Below are 24,297 nucleotides of genomic sequence, written 5' to 3'. Positions count from 1 at the left end.
TGTCTGTTTGTTTGTTTTTTCTTACTGCTCGGAGTTGTTTTTACCCGTTTTAAATGTATTCGTTTTTTCTTCATTACAGCAAGTAAAACTGTTTTGGAAAACCGTTGCATCAAATAAAACTTTATTGGAAAAGCATTGCAAGAATCAAACTCATTATTTTGTTTTACTAGAATCAAAGTGTAATGTTATTAATTACATCAAATAAAATATTTTTTGTGAACTCGTTTACATGAAATAAGTAACCGCTCGATCATGAAATAAAACCATAGTTAAACATTACTTCAAAGATCACACATGGCAGAGCAGATTCTATTGAAACGAACATATTATGACCCATCTCACCCTGGTAGTTTTTGCGGTGTGCAACAATTGATTAAAAGCGTACAGGATGAGACTGGTACAAAGATTAACGCGCAAACAGCTCAGCAGTTCCTTGCAGAACAGGATGCTTACACCTTGCACAGAGCTGCACGCCTGCGCTTTCCGAGAAATCGCGTATTTGTCCCCAGACCTCTTAATCAATGCCAAGCAGACCTTTGTGATATGAGAGCGTTATCCGAGCATAACGATGGCTATCAATATTTACTTACAGTTATAGATATTTTCTCTAAAAAAAAGCTTATGCAAGAGTCTTGAAAAACAAAACAGGCGTTCAAGTCACTAAGGCTTTTGACTATGTCTTAAAAGATAGCCAAATTCCTCAAAAGCTACAAACAGATAGTGGTAAGGAATTTTTTAATTCCAGTTTTCAATCTTTAATGAAAAAGCATGGTATAAATCATTTTGCTACAGGGAGCGATCTAAAAGCCTCAGTCTGTGAAAGGTTTAATAGAACTCTTAAAAGTAAAATGTATAGATATTTCACTGCTGCAAATACACGTAGAAATGTCGATGTGTTACAAGATTTATTACACAGCTATAACACTAGTTATCATCGTTCCATAAAAATGGCCCCGAATCAAGTAAATTCATACAACACAGCGTTAGCACTTCTTCTTCTTCTTGTTGTAGAAAAAAGCCCATGAAATTTAAAAAGGGAGATCACGTGAGGCTGTCTAAAGTTAGAGGTGTGTTTGATAAGCGGTATGAGCAAACATTCACCGGTGAGATATTTACTATTGACCAATGCATACCTAGAGACCCTCCTGTTTATAAAATCAAAGATTACGATGGGGAAGAAATTATCGGTAGTTTTTACGAGCATGAGCTGCAGAAAATCGGTCTTGTCATGGATAAGCTCTATCACATGGACAAAATTCTCTCAAAACGTAAACAGAGGGGACAGATTTATTTCCTGGTGAAATGGAGGAACTGGCCTGAACCATCAAACCATCAAAGCTACCATCAAACGCTAATTTGAATGTATTTAAAAATAACACCAGTAGCTGCTTCCGTGTTGATTTGGCCCAGCATCTCAATCTCGATGGGGCGTGGGAGGTGGCTCTCACTGAAATTTCATATCCCTATACATGGCTTAATCTCCCGAATGATAAGGCTTATTTTGAATGGAGGAAAAAGGGTGATGCTGAGCAGAGGCCTGATGACGTGGTTAAAACAAAAATACGCGCCGGCTTTTATGAGGACGCTAACACGCTGAGAGCAGAGGTTGAAGCCTGCCTCAGGCGTATCGAATCGGATATTTATCTAAAATATCACCCAAATGTTAAAAAGTTTGAATTCACATCTGGAGGCATATATCAACTCAGGTTTTTCCCGCCTCTCGCATATATGCTTGGTGTCCCAGCAGGTGTCTGGCAGCGATTCGAGCGCAAATTTGCCCCATATCCTGCAGATATAAAGGCAGGGTGTTATCATCTATTCTGTTATTCTGATATAGCAGCGTTACAGCTCGTGGGTGATAGCTACTCCCCCCTACTGCGTACTGTCAAAATAGAGGGTAATTACGGAGATATCATCACCCTGTGTTTTAACAAACCAGATTACATTCCTGTGGCTCGCAAACACATCAAAAATATCCATATTGAAATCAAAACCGATCAGAACGAGCCTGTAAACTTTACCTACGGTAAAACGATAGTCAAGCTACATTTCCAGCCTGTCAAGTATCTGCCATAACTCATAGCAATATGGATAATAATAGATGTATACGGTATTACGAAACGCAGGCTGGTAATGGTCTGCCCGGCTTTTCAGGTGTGCCTGTAATTTACGGACGAGGAACAGTATCTATTTTCTCAAAATTGTTTAGATTTGTAACCCGGTTCATAAAGCGGGGTGTGAGCATCGCAAAAACCTCATTTGAAACCTGCTGTCAAAGGCTTTGCTTCAGATGTTGTCACCTCCTCACTCTCGAATTTGACTCATTCGAACACACCAGAACAGCAAGAGGGCTCGGGGCTGAGCATAATTTCACGTAGACCATTTAAACGTCCTCTGGGTCAGAGGCTGACAGAGTTTAAAAAGCCGAAGAAAACTGTGAAAAAGAGGCAAACTGGTAAAACCGTCAGACGTACAGGACGCAAGTCTAAGCAAGATATTTTCTAAAAAACAACTATGAAACAAACAACAATGTCTTTACTTCACGAACGATCAAGCGAATGCACCTTGAGCGAATTGGATCTGTTTACAGCACCACTGACTCAGTTTTCAATTGAGGACAAATGTTATTCAGAAATTTTACCAGTAACAGCCCTCACAGATCGGGGACCTCTGGAATTTTATGTGCCTGGAAACGGGTTGCATTACCTGGATTTAAATGACACACTGCTGAGTTTAAGGTTGAAAATAACAAACCCAGATGGTAGCGATATTGAAGCGGACGCTAATGTTGGAATTATAAATTACCCTTTAACAGTGGCCTCCCATGGACGAACGTGATAGAGCCTGCCCGAAACTAGGAGAAAAATTGAAACGGGAATGGCATTCAGGGAGGGAAACGTGGGTGTACGGGGCGCGGGAGCCAACCCTGATGCGCGGCCTGTGAAATGCGACCCAGGGGTACTCTGGGAGCCCCGGGGTCCGGAGCTGCCCCGAAGGGGAGCACAAGGGTTAAAATGCGAGCAGCTGCATTTTGTATCATTTACAAACCTTTAAAACCTTCCTTCGGTAACCCAGAAAGAAGAGCTTTACAATAATCAAATGCAAAGGCACAAATGCATGGACAAGTACCTCTGCAGTGTCCAGTGGTAAAACTTGCCTGATTTTAGATATGTTCTATGTTCTTTAGGTGATAAAGGGCAGTCATTGTTTTCTCTTCCACATTGGACTCAAAGGAGAGCACCATGTCAAACCACACACCCAAATCTTTACCTTGTCTTTGCAATTTATGACATCAATTTTCAAGGTGAAATTTTGGGACAAGTACTTAAATTTTTGTGGTCCAATGACCATCAAATCGGTCTTATCAGTATTAAGAAGCAGGAAATGATCAGATAACCAGCTACTAATGGCAGATAGACAAGCTTCTAATTTAGACAAGTCAACACAGTTTCAAAGCTGCAGGTCAATAGCATAACAATAAAAGGTTACATTAAAAGAATGTACAAGAACAACAAAAGGCAGCAGATACAAAGAAAACAACAATTTCCCCTCTCAGAGGCTGGAGATGTAGGAATTAAAAGATCAAATAAAATTGCTAAATGTTCTAAAATAGGTAAAAGACAGGTTTCAGTCACAGATAGATTCAGTAGGTACCCCAGGACAACGTCTAGGGTGTAGCCCTTGCATGTTGGCCCAGACACAATTCTGAAATCAACAAGTCAAGAGCCCTTTCTCAAGTACAGACTCGCGTTCTCGGCGAGACCGGACTTGCCGAGAACGCGAGTACGGACTCGCGATTTGTACAATTGGAACACCAGCGTACTTGATGATGTCACAGGTCCGGAGTTTTTACTGCCGTCCCCTCTTAATTTAACTGTGATTAATATGTTATGAAGCTTAACTTTAATCTCAGCCAAACCAATTTACTCAGGAACAAATAAAATCGGTGCAGCGTCCGCATCACTGCAGCCGCAGCACCAATCTGTCTGTCGATCTCCAGCTCGCTTCTCCCATCACTCGCGAATAGGACCCCGAGATACTTGAATTCCCCCACTTGGGGCAGGAACTCATCCCCTATCCGGAGTGGGCACTCCACCCTTTTCCGGCTGAGAACCATGGCCTCAGAAACATCGGAGCACGTTTGGAAATATATAGAAATATATGATATCTTGATAAACTGAGTAGATATTTGAAGTTTACACAGCTACATCCTCGCCTGAAAATATCTTAAAAGTTTATTTTGTGACCCAGAAAAAGTAATCTTTTTTAGCCGCGGTCCTCCGCCATTGCCGCGTTTGAGTTTTGGACGGAATGCATTCTGGGATATTTAGCTGTACCCAGTAGCGGTTTTAGATACGGGCGACACGGGCGGTTGCCCAGGGCGGCATCGTGGTGGGGGGCGGCATCACGGGCATCGGCAAAAAAATAAAAAATGCTCGTACTCATGCTGCCCCGACATCAGCCAGCGCATATTGGGAATGTCACAGGCACCGATCAGTTTTCTATCGCCCATTTGCTGGGAGTAAGGGCGCCCTTCGTTTGCGAGGTGCGCCTGCTGCTTGCGGCGCAGAGAGGAGAGGGCGGGGCGGCGGGGGATTTTCTGACCGGCTGGAGCAGCGTCTAATAACCAACTCGCAAAGTAAAACAAAATAAAAACAAACCAATAGACACGAAAACACCCGACATTATGATACAGACTTATAATTTGCACCGATGTTTTTTCGAAATTCTATACACGAAAAGTGAGTGCGAGAGCCCTCGGTGCGCCTGCTCGCTGCCGAAGTCAAAGTAAACTTTATTGTCATCTCTGCTACAGACAGTCCAGTATATAGAGAGACGAGACGACGAGGCTCCAGTTACAGCAGTGCAAATAAACAAACAATATATGTAAGAAGAGTAAGAAAATAAATATACACTTTAGGACTCGGGGTAAAGGGATCAATAACAATTTTAAATTTACAGTTTGATGATTTAAAGTCTCACACACAACCCGTCAAAAGGGGAGGGGGGGCTGCTGCTTCCAAATAAAACACATTTCATTCACAATGTTGTAAATCCAAGCCCATTATGTATTCATGATTTGAATCCTGGGTTGTGTGAAATCCCAGAAATAAAGACAAAGTGAATCTGTGAATTAAGGTGTAGGTCTGTTAGGTTATGTTGTGGTGAACCTCGGGTTGGGGGATGAATGTTCATACTGGAGTGCAAAATTAAAACCAATGTAAGATGGAAAAGAAAAGTTCAAAGCCATCATGTCTTCAGTTTAGAAAAAAGAGAAAAGAAGAGGAAGAGAAACAAGCAAAAGATACAGGTAAGCAGATGTGTCATTGGATAATGGCAGGTCATGTATCCTGAAACAATCAGAATCAGAATCAGAATACTTTATTAATCCCTAAGGAAATTATGTGGGTTACAGTTGCTCCAAGAAGAAATGGTAAAAATAGCAACAGTAACAGACTAAACTCCAAACAATACATTATGTTACAGATTTTAATATTAATTAGTCATTGTCAGTTTTTGATTTGTCCTGTTCTCATTGTATGATGGCTGTTTGGTAGCTGTTTGGATACTATGCATACTCTCTCTCTCTTCATATGTGTATATGTGTGTGTACAACAGTTTTATGTTAATGTACAATCCTTAATATGTTTTGTGTGTGTGTGTGTGTGTGGGGGGGGGGGGGGGGGGGCGCCAGAGGGAGTGTTCGCCCAGGGCGCCAAACAGGCTAGGACCGCCACTGGCTGTACCAAGTCCACACAAGTCACCACCGATGCATGCTCGATAAAATTGGCAGAGCAAGGACAAATCCGGGAATTTTTCGCGTTCTCGGCTTGATGCGTACTTTGAATTGGAACAGTACTTGGTCTCCATATCACGAGTACATGAGAACGCAAGTATGCACAAGTACGCATATTGAGACAGGGCCAATATATTTAAGTGGATAAAAGGTAACTATAGTTAGAACCACAGGACAGCTTAAAGTCAGGAGCTGGGAGTCAAATGAGGAAAAAAAAAATCTATTTGCATTTAAAACAGTCTTTGATGATAGAGGCAACCCCGTCTCCCATCCCAGACAACCTGGGCAATGTTCCAGCAAAGGTGCCACTTCACCAGCGCAAAGCTATGTCTCAGTTAGGAACATAACGTCCAGCTTATTACTTCCCCTCCTATACCTTTGGCATTGCGACGAATAAAACTGCAATGGGTGAGCATGCTCCGATAACATCGGGTCAACCGGAAGAAGGCAGCGCTGTTTGGCGGCAGAAAAAAGTTCTAAACAGCCATGATCGCTAGTGGCAAGGACCTGCCGCATCCAAGTTCTGACTCGCGCGTGCTTCCCAGATCGCACGCCATGTATACGTGCACTTTTTTAGCGCTTCCAAGGATTCCAGGGTGGATCATGTTGATGCATTTTCTCTGGTACCGACGCCAAATGTACAGAATAATGTTGGCTCAGAGTTTAAAGGTGAAGCTGTTCAAATAACCTTTTATGTTTCTGCCTTATTTTCTTTTAGGATGAAAAACTGCACTTAAATATTTATTACTATTATTTAAAGACGAATATTTTGAAAATTTACTTAAAGTACATTAATCCTAACAATAGAAAGATACCCTGGGTATGTTGATCTCACGTTGTAGTATAGGGCCCAGAAATGTATGACGTTGACACACAGAATAGAGGTCTAGTCACACCAGCTCTTAAAAAGTGAGAAATGTTGATCGGGACAGGGGCAGGGCAAAGCACCAGCAGTTGGGGCGGAACCACATCTAATATTACTAAATCTCAAAAGCTAAAAAAAAAACAAAACTCAAGAGGTGTTTAACTATTTTCATTTTTTTAGCCACACTGAAATGATTCCATGTTTGTTGACAACGTGATTACATGCTTTATTTCCCATATGGATAAATGTATTGCTTATCCAATAATGCCACTACTTAGATTGACCTTTGGCCTCACAGTACTTATTTGTTGCTTTGTGGTCATTATACTTGATCAGTCAAAATGATCTGTGTTGCATACACCTCATTTCTTCCACAGGACAACTTCTGTACTGTCCAAGAAGCTGTTTGCTTTGCCCAACTCTCCTCTGCAGTATCCAATCCAAGGTTACACAGTAAAGCCCTTGTCCTCCTCTGTCATACCAGGTGAGACATGAAGAAATACATAGGTAATGAGTAATAAAAGAGATCCTGCCAAATAAGGCACTGCAGCATGTCATATATTATCAAACACAATTTCAGGGTAGCGCTACCATGGTTACAGACAGGAAGGTGGATCTCGGTTTTCACATGTTCAGTCACTTCCTTGATCATTTGCCTTTTTAAATTTTCTTTGTTATATGGTCAATATAACCACTGACGTATCTATTTCTTTCCATCATGGGATGCTGTCACAGTGTGGTCATTTTAATTTTAGGTTTACAGCTGCATGCAGGAAAAAGGAGCAGCTACAAGGTTAGTGTCATAAAACAGTTCAGCTTGATAGGCAAATTTCAACAAACTCTGTTAGAATAGTAGAGGTGCAAGATGGGTATCAAATATTTCTCCAAAGGTAGGTCTGTATGTTTCATTTAAAAAAACAGTGAACTTCAAGGCTGCCACTGTAGTATTTCTGCTTGGTAAAACTTTAAATTTCCTCATAGTAATTGTGATGACCTTAGAAGCTCTTGGTAACTTTCATTTTAATACTATTATCATAGAGATTTAAAGAAACAAAGATGTTGAATTTGCATTCTTTATGTTGTAGGAATAATTCTTTGTCATTTGCAAATGAAGCCATTTTGGTGTTGAGTTTGAGTTGAAGACAGAAACCCCACCGTAAGCAAAATTGTCAGGCCCTAGATACTTTGCTGAAGATGAGTTGGATATTTAAAGCCAGAGTGTTAGTAATATGAATTTTATAATTTGCTAAATGATTATTAAACCAAAGCTATTTCTCAAATAATATAATTACTTTAATGTATAAAGTCTAACTCAGGACCTATCCAGTTGCCCCACCAGTGCTTTTCTTCATTCATTCTCACTTGAAGTCACTTATTTACATTACCGTAATAACTTTTTTTGGTCTCTGGTTGTCATGTGCTTCCCATGTGGATGGCCCCTAAGCTCTCTTTAGCATTTTGCTAGCTGCATACATAAAGCCCTGCAGTAACATCAGGCCAGGACACTGAGTCTGGTTTTGTGGTTGTGGTCTGGGGCCAGCTTTCAAATATAAGATAATACATCTAAATCAAATACCACAAGAAATTAGGTAAATTAAAAATGAAAACAATTTTCTGTGATTGTATGTAAATTTATATCCAGCATTTACTGTCACTGTGATTAAAATGAATGATGTCACAGATGTCTGTGTAAGTATGAATACTTGGAGTACTTTTTAGTTTATTCAGATTTTTCTATTCTAGGTGGTCTTAAAAGTCTCTAAAGGGATCCTGACCACAGATATTCCACCAGCAGAGGTCACAGTCGAAGGTGAGATTCCACTTCTCATCAGTTTATATACAAATTGGTGACAAAAAAAGCTAGAACTCCTATACTAAACAAATCTGTTATTTTGTGGAGGTTAATTTGTTGGCTTGATTTGTGTCTGATATATCCTTTAAAAGGATGGGTCACTGCAAATCAGGAACAAATATGTTCTGAGTCATTAACTTTATTCTATGGCAGAACATTTATGTCCTGAAAGTATGAATAGGGCATGGAGGGGTCACTGCATGATATGATGGGTTTGATATGTTATGACATTCACAATCAAACTTCAATCTAAAGAAGACACTGGAATGAAATGTTGTGAAATTGTAATTCACAGGTTCTGGTGAGAAAGAATTGATAATCAAGTCCGGGAGCCTGGAGCTGCTCAATGACGTGCTGGTCAAAGTGTCCTATACTAGCACAGTCTACCATATCAACACTGGAGACCTTGGTCTGCATTGTCTGGGAACTCAGTCTTGTCTTTTAAGCCCAAATCTTCTTTTTAGTGTACAATAAGTATTTTTTCTTTTTCTTTTTTTAGTAACTTTCCAGTTTGAAAACCATAAAGCTGTGTTCGCTATTGCCATCAAGCAGCCTCATGTACCAGTCCTGTATGACATGGGGACAGGTAGGAATCTACTTTTTAAACAAGGGTATTAAAAGAGAGAGAGAGAGAAATGCAGGAAAACCATGAATTTTATGAAGGTTCTTTCACAGTATATGCCAACCCAATTATTTCTTTGGTTTTATTTTGTATCTTACTACTAGTTAGTGGGAATAGTGTGTTGTTAAAATATTAAGTATCCATCCACTTCCGCTTATCCTTTTCAGGGTCGCGGGGGGCGCTGGAGCCTATCCCAGTTGTCATAGAGCGAGAGGCAGGGTACACCCTGGACAGGGCTAACAGGGCTAACACACAGGGACAGACAACCATTCACACTCACATTCATTCGCACATTCACACCTAGTGACAATTTGGATTATCCAATTAACCTATCCCCACAAGCTGCATGTCTTTGGACGGTGGGAGGAAGCTGGAGTACCTGGAGGGAACCCACGCAAACACGGGGAGAACATGTAAACTCCACACAGAAAGACCCCAGCCTGATGTTGGAATTGAACTCAGGACCTTCTTGCTGTGCGGCAACAGTGCTAACCACCGTGCCACCGTGCTGCCACTTAAAATATTAAGTATTCTAAGTTAAATTCCCCTTCACAATTTGTTTTTGTTCCTTGTGGATTATTAAATCTATAACTCCTTTGGCTGAGTGCTTAGAAACCAGATGCGAAAAATAATGTGTCCCTAGACTCTGCTTCCTTCACGGTGCCAGTGAGATTAAGCTGGTCCTCGAAGTATTCCTTCCGAAGTATTCTTTCCACTGCCCGACAATGTTCTCAAACGAAGTCAGCAGCGCTCCATCCGCACTATACACAGTGCAGGTAGAGCACTGCCTTCCCCTCCTGAGTCGCCAGAAGGTTTGCCAGAATCTCTTCAAGGTAGTCCGAAAGTCTTTTTCCATGGCCGCTCTGAACTGCTCTCACACTCAAGTTTTTTGCTTCACCCACTGCTCAAGCTGCGTTCCGCTTGGCCTTTCAGGTGCCTCTGGAGTCCCACAGGCTAACCAAGCCCGACACAACTTCAGCCTGGTGGCTCCCTTCACCTCTGGTGTCCACCATTTGGTTCGGGGGTTACCACAACAACAGGCAACAACGACCTTGCTGCAGCACTTCAGTGTAGCGGCTTCAGCAATGAAAAGTTTGCTGTTCAATTTGCACAGTTTGCACAAAACTCATTCTACTCTGTAGCAGATGATCTGTCTTATTTTCTTGAAACATTTTTTTGCTTCTGTCTGTCAGATATCAGCTCTCAAGTTACCATCGCCACAAAGACCTTCCTGCGGTACGAACAGCTGAAGGTCTTGTTGGACAGTATCCGAAAATTCTATAGCACCATAAAAGTTATTGTTGCAGATGACAACTTTGAACCAGAGCACATTACCGGAGAAAACATTACATCATGCCTCCAGCACAGGTATGCATAGACATTTAGAACGTAAGATTGTGTTTTTTGTGGGGGTTTTTATTCATACTGAGTTTTATCAGACATCTTGGACAGAGCAGTATAATTATTGAAGGATTTATTAAAATAGTAAAATATAGGATTTTATGCTTTTTTCTTTTCTAGAATTAGACTTTAAATCACTCATCCCCTAAATATAAGAAGAGTGGAGAGGAAATGCTCAGTGCATCGCATGAAATCATCCAGTAGTCTGAGGGTAGTCAAGTGTGCCTTCATCCAGCCCTACGTGTAAGCTTTTAGAAGAAAAAGTTTGCAGCTTTTAAGATTAGACTCCAGTGTTTTGGATTAGTGATTTTAGGAACTTTCAGAACAATCTGATAATACTGAATTACAATAGTCCAGTCTAGAAGTAATGAATGTCACAAGTGACTACTTACACCTCAGAGGGTAAAGGACCATTAAAACAGACTGTAAAATATGTTTTCATCCTCAGGGCTGGTTTGCAGGCAGAAATCTGGCTGTTTCCCAGGTAACCACCAAGTACTTCCTGTGGGTGGATGATGACTTTTTGTTTACAGAGAAGACAAAGATAGAGAAGCTTGTGGAGATGATGGAGGCGGTCCCTGAACTGGATGTGGTGAGAATGAAATAGCTCATGTTATCTGATTTATGTTTTCTTCTTTAAATAGAACACTAACTGATCTATGTACATAATATATATGTATATATATCCATTTCTGTTAACAGTTGTAAGCACCCCCCCCCCCCCCCCCCCAATTTGTTGATCATTTTCATCACTAATGTGATCTAGATTCCTGCTACACTAAATTAACTGCAGAATTCTGTGTTTTTGTCAGATTTTTTTTCTTCTTTAGCTAAATCAGATGTTTGCATTCTAAGTGTGACCTAATACGCCCATTCCACCATCACCACCAAGGCTCATTCCCTTTTGATAAGACTGATCATAAACCTTGCACTTTTACGGGAACAGGAATAACCTTTTGTACAGCATGTAGCATAAAAGCCACAGTCACATGTATTATATTGTAAACAGTGAGCAGGAGGAAGTGGTTGAGAGGTTTAGGTTGTGTTTCAAATATCAGTTGTAAACTGAAGCTGTCATTAAACTTGGAGTTTGTGTTGGACTACAACCCAACTGATCAGCATTATTTGACTATTCCAAAAAGAAAAACAAGTTAGAATAAAGGACTGTTTTTTAAGCTGCATCAAAGTGCAATTTAGCAAGCCAATAAAGTGGCCAATCAGATTTTTTTTCTTGTTATTCAGAGTTACAACCAATAACAAGCAAAAGTTAGACACAGTTAGGACCAAGCTTAGCTGAAGACCATTTTATTAAGTCAACTACAGTACAAAAGGTTAGCCACCTCATAAACTAGTTTGCGATAAAGACTTGGTTTTGATTTAAAAAAAACAAACAGAAAAAGAAGTGTTACGGATTCAAATATTGGGAATGGATACAAGAGGAAAACCAAAATAACAACACTGGTCCGGCCGGGTCAAGTCAAACGATGATTTAATGAACACACGCGTGGGAGATGGACACCAAACCGCAGACAGCATCAGATCTCAAAATGGTGGAGCCTTGATCAAACTCTTATAGCCTCTAGTGGCCCCCACCTAATCATAAAAGCCTAAACATTCACATTCTTTCTCACACAGCGCCTAAGCTACGACCTTGGCTCCCTGTTTATCTGCTCCTGATGAAATGGGGCAGTATGCTCTGTTCTCTTCTAATCAGACAAATAAGGCGATGACTTTCTGTGAACAATATTTTCTTATAACTCAGCAGTATAATGCATCATAAAACAATATCATCCATTCACAATAAATCAGCAGTCTAATGTAATGCAAATCAATTTACCAAATGTAATAGTTATCACCTTCTTCTAATTCAGGAGAATAATGCAAACTAAAACTACATAATAATTCACAATCTTTACTTAGGGGTCTAACATGGCATAAAGTAATATCATAATCCGACAATTCCCCCTGATGAGCTCTTTAGACTTAAAGAGCTCACTTACACCCTGCAATCCAGTGTTGCCGGGTTCATTTCTCCTTACTCCTTAGGCCCTTTGTCCCCCTGTTGGGTGAACCATATGTGAGATGACCTCTGTGTTTGCGCAGTTCAGATGCAAGAAAAACTTTTATTACAACAACAACAGTAGGTACAGATGATACTCCCATCACTCCCCAGTTCTCCCACAGCTTTATTTCGGTGCTACCTTATACCCTCCAAACGTACTCAGACTAGAACCTCTGTCCGAGGAGCTTTTAACCTTTATTTTATTGCTGTAGGCACCAGTGTCTTCCAGTCGGGTGATCCTCTGCTCTTCTTTCTTCAACATCAGGGGTTAGACAACCCTTCAGTCGTTGCACAGATCAGGGGATTATTCTGCCCCGATTTCAAACAATGATCTGTGTATTCTGGGGTCACCGCTGTGTTTCCCAGAAAAAGGAACAGGAACGTGTCCCCCTTATGACCAACAGCCTCTCGAACGTCGTTGGTGTAGTGTTCCTGGATTTCCTTTAACCCCTTCATGGTTATTGCTGTGTTTATGGGATCCATCCTTTTGAGGTGACTAGCTGGAGCCCAAAATGCCATGACACTTGAACCCAGTTGATGTTTCCGCAGTCACCGTGTCTGTCTCTGCTGCCAAGGATCCTCGTATATCTGTGACCTCGTCTGGTGTCTGTTCCTTCCTCTGTAAGAGACAGAAAACCAAAACACCTCTCTTCCCAGCTCTAACAATCTAATGTTGCTGTCTACTGATCTTTTGGTGATTCAGAATTTGTTTAGAATATTCAGAATGTCCCAAGGACTTATCCTAATTTAGTGTATGTGTGTTTAAGCGTGTTTGCATTTAGCCTGCTGCACTCAAGGCATTTCCTACACTTTATCAGTCCGGACTATCGCCGAACGAAGCTTATGACCTTCAAAAAACCGAGTGCCAACTCATTATAAGCACATTTGCAAGATATGTATAAAAATGATTAAAACCACTCATTCTAATAAAAGACATAAACAAATTAGCCATTTCTAATTCTACCATGTGTCCATTCAATGAAGCTAGAAAATTAAAAGAAAAGGTTAGTGACCTCATATCTTAGAAAGTATCAGACTTTCTCCTATCCAGTGTCGTTGCTCCAGTCTTGTTATTCTGTGTTAGGGAATGAAATCAATTTAATTGTCATGTTAGATCTGTTCAACTCCGGGCTCCGCCCAGAGCCTGCGTCTTCACAATCGTCTACAAACAAAACCTGTATTATTATGAACTTCACTTCAACATGAACTTGTTGACTACTTTTGACACCTGTAGATAGAAGATTAACATGGGGTTATAACAATCACTGTAATACAAATATTAATATGTCAATAGCTTCAATAAATGTTCAATGCAATGCTTGTTATATGATTCTGATGTAACAATAATGCTGATGCTAAAATAACAGTAAAACACACCCTTTTTATCCCTTACTGACCACAGCAGAGGCCTCTATGTTTTAATTCAGCCATGAATCCAGCTCACCTGATTCATCCCTGAGCCCCACCGGCACTGGCATTTGACAGGGTGGCGCTGCATATTCTTCCTTTAATGTCACTATTTTCAATCTGTTAATTAGAGTGCTTAAACATGAAGTAGACTACGTCCACTACAAGTCAATACAACTGTGAATGTGGCCAATTATCAATCTATTACCAATCAATAACAAAAAATAGCTTTTATTTTATGCATGCTTTTAGTCAACCATTCACCCACAGGATCTCCAATCCCAGAAAATTCCTTCTCTTCCTTTAATAAGTCTGTCCTCCTTCCATGCCCTGGTAACTGGTCCATCCAGAGCCATATCATCTTGAAATATACATACAACAAGCCAAACCACACCTTGGTCACACCAACCCTTTTCCGCCCTGAAGATGTCCAACGCCATCTTAGTCTGGACTGTCAAAGGTGACTTTAACGCTGACTGTTCCGACAATCCATTTATAACATTTCCTGGTCAGATTAGCCAATCCCTGCACACTGGAATAAACATAATCAACATGATCAACATTTTTCCTGCGTGTTTTTCACCATCTTATTAATTCCAATGGTCCATCCTTATGTGGTTTGCTACATTATGTTTATCTAGAACTCCACTCTGTCTCTAAATGTTTGAAGAATTCTTCATGTTTGGGGTCAAGTTTTAAGAATTTGACCATACGTGAAATTAATAATGTTATCACCCCCATCGGGGCTTACCTTTCCCACTTCTGATGATATTCCTCCCTATTCTTTGCAAGTCCCCAATTTTGGTGGCGAGAAACTGTTGGTGTGGTCAAGTGGGCGCTGTAAAAACAAAAGCTCAGGACAGAACAGTTATCAGTCATGTACTTCATACAAAATTAGCATATATTCAATTTCATATTGATCCTCTGAGTGTAATGGTACATTTTAATTTTAATTTATCAAAGCTAAACACAATAATTTTTCTTTATTTTGCTCTCGTTCTTGTGCAGCACCACATCTCAGCACATGCCCCTGTCGGTTCTATCTTACTTTTCTAAATTATTGACTATTTCAATGGAGAACCTAAATGACGTGGACCAGTGTTTGTCATTACATATCTCTATTTTAAATGTAACAAGTCTATCATTCCCCTGTTATTCATAGACATTAATAGAGGGTTTTTTTTTTTCTTTTTTCTCTATCAAAATTAATTGGCTTTTTTACAGTGGCCTGCTATGGTTAATAATAACATTTTCAGTCATGAGTGAAATCAAAGCTTCTCTCCATTTTAGCATTTAACATTCCCAACAATATAATGTGATGCATTAATCGAAACACAGCTAATAAAACACAATTTTCTTGATGGAAACATCAGTAACTCAAAATTAGCAACCAAAGGGTTAAGTCTGCAGTTCACACTCATGTGAAGCTACAGCCTCCCCCTTTAGTCTCTGTCCTCCTTCTACTCCTGCAAAAACAAAACAAAGCGAGACAAAACATCCACCCTTCTTTTACAGGCTGGGTGAATTGTTTGTGGGCATTTACTAATCCTAAAGTCGGTACCGTTTTTGTCTCAGTATCAAGTCAGTTTAAACTTTTAGTCGTCAGTCCATCACAGTCCAGTCACATGCATACATTCACACACATTCATACCAGATATTGCTGATAATGGAGTCTCACACGCAACCTATTCGAGGCTCCATCACCAGCAAGATGACGTCATCATTTTAAAGGAAAACAGTTCCTTGTTTCTTTGGACTGGATTGACTCGCTGCAATCCTTTTAGGCTCAGGACTTCTCATGTGATCAATGTCCCATATAAGTGAATTTCTCCAGAGCCCATTATAATCATGGAGAAAAATACTTTGCAACTGTTTTCAGTAAGAATGTTTTATAGCGCTTTAAAGTTCAATCTCTCAGGCCTGGATTAAAGAGCTGATTTGTTAAATCAGGAACTCACAAAATACCAAAATATCACCACCGGTGGATCACTCCTCTCAGATGTTCTTATTTCAGTGCACTGTAACAAAAGCAAAGACAAACGTAACCAATAAAATACTCATATAATAACAAATACTGGGGCCCGTTGGAAACATGTCCAAACATAAAACCATCTTTCTCTCTCTTAGAGAAAGAAAACAATCCAAACCTCACTGATAAAATCAACCTAGTTTTAAGCAAAACCCAAAATCAACAAAACTTCACCAGAAACTTTTTCTCCGTCCCGGGACAATATTGTGTAGGAATACAGGTACCGTAACTTCTTTTCGCACTGACAAAAACATGTTGGACTTATTTGATTCAATAATGGACACTAGTTACACACAAATGTTTCGCTTTGATAGAAACTTAAACAACTGAGTTAAATCAACACAACCTTTTCATATTCAGTAAACCTGTGCATTTTGAGTTCATATTACACGATTAAGACATGTTCAGATGGAGTAAGTTAAGCTCCTGGAATATTTTAATCCTTCACAATTCTGTCATTTTATTTCAACACTATTCAATAACTTTTATCCAAATTCTACTTGGTCCCTTAAATACTACATGTTGTCTTCATATTGCCTACGGTTCAACAAAGTCTAAATTCTGGTTACCATAAAAATTGAATGGGTCTACAACAACTACCATCCTCCTATCTTTATCCTAATTGCACGAGGGCTGGGAAATAACTCTAAAGTGATAGGTTACGAGGCAGGGTGCACCCCGAACAGGTCACCAGTCTATCACCTAGAAACAAACAACCATTTACACTTACATTCACGGATAATTTAGAATCATCAATTAACCTAACTCTAATAGCTTCATGACTTTTCACTGTGGCAGGAAACCAGAATACCCAGAGAGAAACCACTGCAAACTAGCCAGACTGTGGACTTGCACCCAGGACCTTCTTACTGTGGAGCAACAGCACTCACCAGCATGCCAACAATATAGGAAATACAGGGAAGCTATGATTTCCTGTTGAATTTTGTACAGATCTTTAAAGCCTGAGGCAATTGTGTTAAATACACATGGGATGCTTACGTAAATCCAAGGGCTGGCCCCCTTTTCTTTCTTTTTTTTAAATTTATTTATTTTTTCATGTTTCAGTGTGTTCCTCCTTCAATTAAATCTCAATCACAAAAATGTGGCGCTCCGAAATAAGGCTCACACCGTTAATTCATCATTTTCACTCTGTACCACTGCTCCTTATCAGGCTGTGCGAAGTACAGTAAACAATTCAGTCGAGGCCTTGAGCCATAAACAGACATCACTCACAGACATTGTTTTCATAACCAAACTGCTTTAGACCCTGTCCCCTAAATCTACACAAATGCCCTCTGGGTGACATGAAATGCATTTAACCAATTAACAATCAATTACTTCTTGTTGTTGTAACAAATTCTGTATTTGGAGGTTTGTGTGCAGCATTTTGCGTATCAGCATAGCATTTGTTAGTAAAGCATTCTTCATTGCATCAGCGTGTGTGTATCACTCTTCATTGCACAAACATGTGTATGTGTGTATGTGTGTGTGGATCACTTCTCAGTGAATTGAATCAGCATTTCGATTTGTGTGCGTGTGTGTGTGTCATTTCTCAGTCAATCAACGAGTGCATATGTGTTCATATGTGTGTTTCTCTTGATTCTGAGTCAGTGTATGTAGATGTGTGTGTTTGTGTGTGTGTTTGTGTTCATCACTTTCCTGTTCTGGTGTTCTGGGTAAACCATGGCCTGAAGCGTGCTCTGGGGTCCTGCCTCCCCCTTTTCAGTCCGTTTGGGTCCATTGGTGCTGCTGCCCAAAGTTCTCTCCATACTGGTTCTGGCCCCAATTGAGGCATTCCTTTTCTCCAGTGTCCTGCATCTTCTCCTTGTCCAGCTCCTCCTTAACATGACCCTTTTTGCTTCTGTAGGTTCTTCAGGGTTTGCTCCTGTGTTGGAGCTTCTCGTCAGGTTTGACAACCTCCTGCTCCAGCAAGCTCCGGCCTGATTTTAAGTCCTGTATCTGGGACTCCAAGCCTGACTGATGGGTTCGATTAGCAGCCAGCTCCTCCTGAGGCATGCTCAGTTTCTGCTCTGATGTCTTGAGCTCTCACTGAGGGCAGAAACCTCAGAGTCTTTTCCGTACACGTCAGATTGAAGTTTATTGATGTTTTCCTTGCTTTGCTCCACGGCCTTCTGCAGCTCTGCTGTTCGGCTCTTCTCAGAGGTCAGCTCCTGGCTGAGCCCCGACACCTGTGCCTTCAGCTTATGTTCTTCTGCTGCTTTTGTCCAATCTGAGGTGCCTTCTGACCTCAGTTACTCCTCGTGTCTCTGGCACGCCCTTTTTGCTGCCCGATCCTCCGTGTTGGTCCGTCACTGTCCTGCACAGGTTTAATGCAGTGTTGTTAAGGTCAGCATTCTTTGCTCGGCCTCACTTTTCATCCGGGCTTAATAGGCATCTCGTCACAGCTCTGTCAGCTGAAGCTGTCTGGAAATCTCCCCCGTGTAGTGAAACGGGCCTTGGATTTAACGTTCTCCGTCTCCGCTGCATGAGATCGTTTTCCTGCAGCACTGTTGACATTCTCAGGCTGTTGTTGTGAGTCCAGCTGCTGTAGCATTTGGTCAGGGTCACATCAAAGATGGTAGAAGGGAGAGCAAAGATGGTAGAGGGGAGAGCAGGAGTCCAGGTCAGCCTCGGCTTTCCGGGCCGACAAAGCAGCCTGTAATTAAGCATAAAGAGAAAAAACAAAAACAAAACAAAAACAGACGAACAGGAAAATGATGTTGTTTTGGCTGTGTTGTTCAGAGAGGGGCCAGGCCCTGTGTCAGCCTTCTCCCCCCCTTTTTTTTGTTTTTTCTCACTATATAATCAACTCCTAACCCACCAAGTTGACAGGACAACACAGGTACACGTTAAAATTCTTAAGATCATGTTTAATAATTCAAAAAAGGAATTTTTATTTCATTCAATAATCACTTGTATTAATCAATCAGAGGAAAACATGTCACAATTTGACTCTTTTAACCACTAAATTTGTTGTTTCATCACTGGTTGGTCATACCAGTGTCTGTCTTTTTGAAGTCAAGTTGTTGTCCTGCAACCCAGAGAGTTTATTTGTTAGTAGTGGATAAACTTTATCATTTAACAACATGTGTATGTTAAGTTTTGCTGCTTTAACCTTGCTGGAAAATCTTCACGTGTTCATGAATGTAAGCTGTTTCTTCATTGCGTGTGTGTGCGTTTGTGGGTGGGTTATTTTAACTTTTTTCTCAAACAAGGCATTTCTCTAATTGTGTATGTTTTTAATTTTGTTTCCCAAATTTTGATTTCCCACCTTAAATAACATTCCATGTCTTCAGCCAGGAATTAGAGCTTGCTTGTGAGATTCAGGGACACATGGTGCCAAAAACAATTCAGTGAAAAACTTGCCTGAAAATTTCCAGTGATGGTAACCGATAACTGGAGGAGAAGATGTCCTTTAAGCTTCTTTTTCGGGTGGGGACAAAGTGATAGGTCAACCTGTAAAATTTTGAGCCAGAGCTTGGCCTGTGTGTCATCCCAATTTTATTAATCTATCCTTTTGCTGCTGTACTCAGGTCTCCTGGTTGAGAGAAATCCACCTGTATTAAGAGACTAAAACATTCATTTACTATTTTTCTTACAACATCCATTTGGTTCATCTACCTAAATTTTACTCTCTCTCTTGGTGCATAGTTCACACAGTCAGGCAGTTGCCTTTTATGGGCATGCAAGTTTCCGGTCACTTACCCCCAGCAGCTGCGAAGCCGTCTCTCCCATATCAAAACTCAGCCAAACATCAAACATTCACCGTAGTCATTCAAAACTTTATTTGTAATATTATAATCAGCAAAATCAGCGTTTTAATTACAGGCATGTATCATTGTTTGCAAATCATACTTATAAAACTCAATAACACGCTAAACAGGAAGTCCTCTGTGGGCTTCACAGCAGCCACCTCATTTGCATGTTCACATACTATCTAAAAATAGCTCGCAGCGCTGCAGTGCACTGTCGTCACACACAGCCTCGTTTCACACTCAACTTTCTATTATATTACAAAGACGTCTTATATTTACAATCACTCTCAGGCCTGAAAGTTTTAGCGCCTACACAATTTTGACAAATTTAAGATAACGGGTCCAACCGAAGAAAGTCCAACTTTTTTGTAATCAATTAACCAGTATCAGCCTCTAACTGTATCTGGCCTCATCTCTAAAGTCCCTAACTCAATTTAAAGTGTCCAAAAAAGCGCAGATAAGGAGCCTCTAACTCCTAGCTTGTTCCAGGATGCCCTGTACCCCACAGTCAAGCCAACTGAACTAACCCTGTTCGCCGACAGGTCAAGGTCGCGCGTCCGCGGCCAGGAGGGAGCGTAACCTCCGGGCTATGCGCCTCTTAGTGGCCTCTAACCACCGTTCTCACAAAATTTATAATACTTTTAAACCGCCGTCAACCCTCTAAAACAAGAGTATGACTGACGCAGATGCAACGTTATGGACAATGGAGCCTCTAACTCTCAACATGGCCAACACAGATGCAATCCTTTAGACCAATGGAGCCTCTAACTCACAAACTGACCAATTCCCTATCAAACTACCTGAGCCTCTAACTCAGTATTATTTTACTTTACCTTGAGCCTCTAACTCAGTATTATTTTCCTTTATCTTGAGCCTCTAACTCAGTATTATTTTCCTTTATCTTGAGCCTCTAACTCAGTATTGTAACTTATAAGCTTATTTCAAGTTTCAAAACTCATGAGATTTTTCATCAAAATCAAAACAGGCCTTCACCAGTAATTTAAGTGAGTAGACTTTTAATTTATACAGTCCAATTTGGCACAGTTTGGATTTACATTCAACAGGTTGTGCCTCACCTTTAAATGTGCCGGCTTGCCCACTCACGTCAGACCACTGGCTCGTGCCTGCCCGTTCAACCACCTCGGACCGTCCAAACCTCCAAAACTTCCATCCCAATACCACAGGACGAGCCTCCAAAACTGTCACGGGTTCAAATATTGGGGATGGATACAAGAGGAAAACCAAAAATAACCACACTGGTCCGGCCGGGTCAAGTCAAACGATGATTTAATGAACACACGCGTGGGAGATGGACACCATACAGTAGACAGCATCAGATCTCAAAATGGTGGAGCCTTGATCAAACTCTTATAGCCTCTAGTGGCCCCCACCTAATCATAAAAGCCTAAACATTCACATTCTTTCTCACACAGCGCCTAAGCTACGACCTTGGCTCCCTGTTTATCTGCTCCTGATGAAATGGGGCAGTATGCTCTGTTCTCTTCTAATCAGACAAATAAGGCGATGACTTTCTGTGAACAATATTTTCTTATAACTCAGCAGTATAATGCATCATAAAACAATATCATCCATTCACAATAAATCAGCAGTCTAATGTAATGTAAATCAATTTACCAAATGTAATAGTTATCACCTTCTTCTAATTCAGGAGAATAATGCAAACTAAAACTACATAATAATTCACAATCTTTACTTAGGGGTCTAACATGGCATAAAGTAATATCATAATCCGACAGAAGTCACAATTATCTGTTCGGCGTTCATGGCCAGTGTTGGCCAAGTTACTTGAAAATAGTAATTAGTTACTACTAATTACTACTCCAAGAAAGTAATCCCATTACTTTACTGATTACTATTTTCAAAAGTAATTAGTTACTTAGTTAGTTTTTAAAAGCGTGATACACAACCTGAATATAAAGCAATAGACCTTTCAGCCCAATTCTCTTTTTTCTGCACAATCCATCATATTTTAATCTTTCATCTCTAATCTCTTTAATATACAAGTAAAACACAGCAGAAAATAAATAAAATCAAAGACTCAGCAGCACTGAGTCCTGTCGCTCTTAAATCTATTTTAACCTGTTTGCAGGAGTTTGAGGGTTTGCCCGTTGTCACAGCAGTCATGTCAGTGGGGTGGTCCGGGGATTTCTCTGTGAATGTCACATTCCTGTGGCAGCGTGCTCAGTGTTTGCTCAGATTTGAAGTTACATTTTTCTCTGTAGAAAGAACTTTTCTTCCCACGCAGAGTAACAGCGGACGCTAATGGTTTTGTCACTTTTTACAGAATCAAACTCAAAGTAATGTCAGTACTTCCACACTTTAAACGCTGCATGGTCGTACTCTCTCCCGCACTCCATATTGTTCATTGTTAATCTGCACACGTCTGTTGCTTCCACGGACATGCACGCTCTTACGTCATTGTCATGAGACACTCTCACAAACAAAATCACAGTTTAGTAACGCAATAACGTGTTAATTACTTTTTTTGCAATAGTAATCCCTTACTTTACTCATTGCTTGAAAAAAAGTAAACATGTTACTGCCCATCTCTGTTCATGACAATATTTATAGCTTGCTTTTCGGTTTCTCTTCTTTTTAGGTTGGTGGGTCAGTAAAAGAGAATCAGTTTTATTTCTCTCTTATCTATGAAGAAGGAGAAGAAACTGAAGGTGGCTGCTTATACAGGAAGTCTAATAAGAAATTACATTCAGTTCCACAATGCTTTTTGGCCAGTGGAGTGGTCAACTTCTTCCTGGCCCGTACAGATGCTGTACAGAGGGTGGGTTTTTACCCTAAGCTACAGTGGATAGCACATTCAGGTAGGTCCAGATTTCAGTTTGGTTTAAAAGCGACAAGAAGGGGGGGGGGGGGGCTTCCAGTTTTGCTTAGCTATGATAACAAAATGTTTTATTTTAAAATACTTGTTTTTTTTTTAATCTAGAGTTCTTTATGGATGGCCTGGGCTATTTACTTGTTGCCACTTGTGGTGATGTATCCATTGACCATCAACATGTAGCCAGAAGTGCTCGTTATCGCAAGTTCAGAAATCCTAGAAAGAATGACTCAGAATTCAAATTGCAGCTTCATTTCTTCAAAAACCACCTTAAGTGCATCAAATATGCATAGAAGACCTTAAGAGAACATCAGTGAACTGGTTGTAGTTATATACTGCACTTTATTTTACTCAGAGCAATGTTTTCATAGATATTGCTTTGCCTGTAATTGTCAATGTTTCTCATAATCCATTCTACTATACTGTATGCTATAATAAGAAGAATTCAAATTGGATGTTTCCAAATATTCCGAATAAAACCAAATTCAATAAATGTTATGTTGTTGATGAAATAAGGACTTTGAAGTTTGGAAGTCACCATAGCATTTATGCTAGAACAAGTTATTGGTTACTCATTAAGTAATAGTTATAGTGAGTTATAGTTGTTGAGAAGTTATTGTTATAAAGTTACTGGTCACTTTCAGCAACAGGTAAAAACATTACAGAAGAAAATTAGGGGCTATAATTAATTTTCATAAGTTTTTAGTGAAAAATCTGCGCATCTCAACTGTTTTTTGTACAGTAACCTTTACATTAAACTACATAAAACATAAAAAGTTAAATAATATTAAAGCCATGCAAAATGTATTTTCACATTATGAATGTGTTCCAGCTTATAGACCCTCATACTGTGTCTTTGGGGAATCTTACAGTGGAGATAAAATGAAATAAAATGAAGCCCTTTTCATGTGCACTGAATATACTGCCAGTGAGATTTCTAAATGAAGTTCATGTATCTGTATAATTCTTCAAATAATTGTAACCTCTTCTGAGAAAAACCTCTCTAAGTCCTTGGAAAATTTCACAGTTTTAGAGATTCCAAACGTCTCTTACGCTTTAAGAACATATCCTGTTAGAATTTTTAAAGTGTAAATAAATCTAATAAATAAAACTAATAGCATCTAACTATTTCACACTGTGTACACAGCTGTAGTAACTGTAGTAACTGACACAATGAAATAAGTTATGGTTGGTACACAAGCATCCATTGTTTTAATGATCCACAATAGGCTGACAGGTTTAAAGAGAGAAGGCTTTTGAATTTGTGATGGTGTTCTCTTTCTTCTTTTTCAGTTTTTACATGTGAGACATCACTTATCCAAGTGACTTCTTCATACGCTATGTCCAGATGAACAGAATCAACTTTTGGAGATTTATTTTCCTAGATGATTGAGAATGCATCAAGATGATAGATTGATAGGCTCATAGAGAACTTATGGACTTGTGTTCTCAGCCCACCATTGAGCTCAAGTCATCATTTTTTGATTTCCTTAATTTCTGAAATATTCTTCCCTGCAGTGCTATAATTGCAATTCCTAATCGCTTGCTTCAGCAAAAGAAACTCTAATAATAGCCTTTAATCAGATTAATATGGTAGTTGTGCTAAAAGCGAAGGGAAATCAAGTTTCTGTTAGCATCACCATAAATGTGTTT

General features: G+C 40.0%; 1 pseudogene; it reads left to right on the top strand.

The window, feature by feature from the left end:
* The first annotated feature begins 6,042 nt into the window (after positions 1–6,042).
* Positions 6,043–22,937, top strand: LOC148105380 (beta-1,4 N-acetylgalactosaminyltransferase 2-like; annotated as a pseudogene).
* The last annotated feature ends 1,360 nt before the right edge of the window (positions 22,938–24,297 follow it).

This window comes from Neolamprologus brichardi, chromosome 3 (assembly GCF_056152115.1).
Source record: "Neolamprologus brichardi isolate AB-2024 chromosome 3, ASM5615211v1, whole genome shotgun sequence".
Classification (NCBI taxonomy): domain Eukaryota; kingdom Metazoa; phylum Chordata; class Actinopteri; order Cichliformes; family Cichlidae; genus Neolamprologus; species Neolamprologus brichardi.
This window is presented reverse-complemented; position numbering and strand designations above follow the sequence as displayed.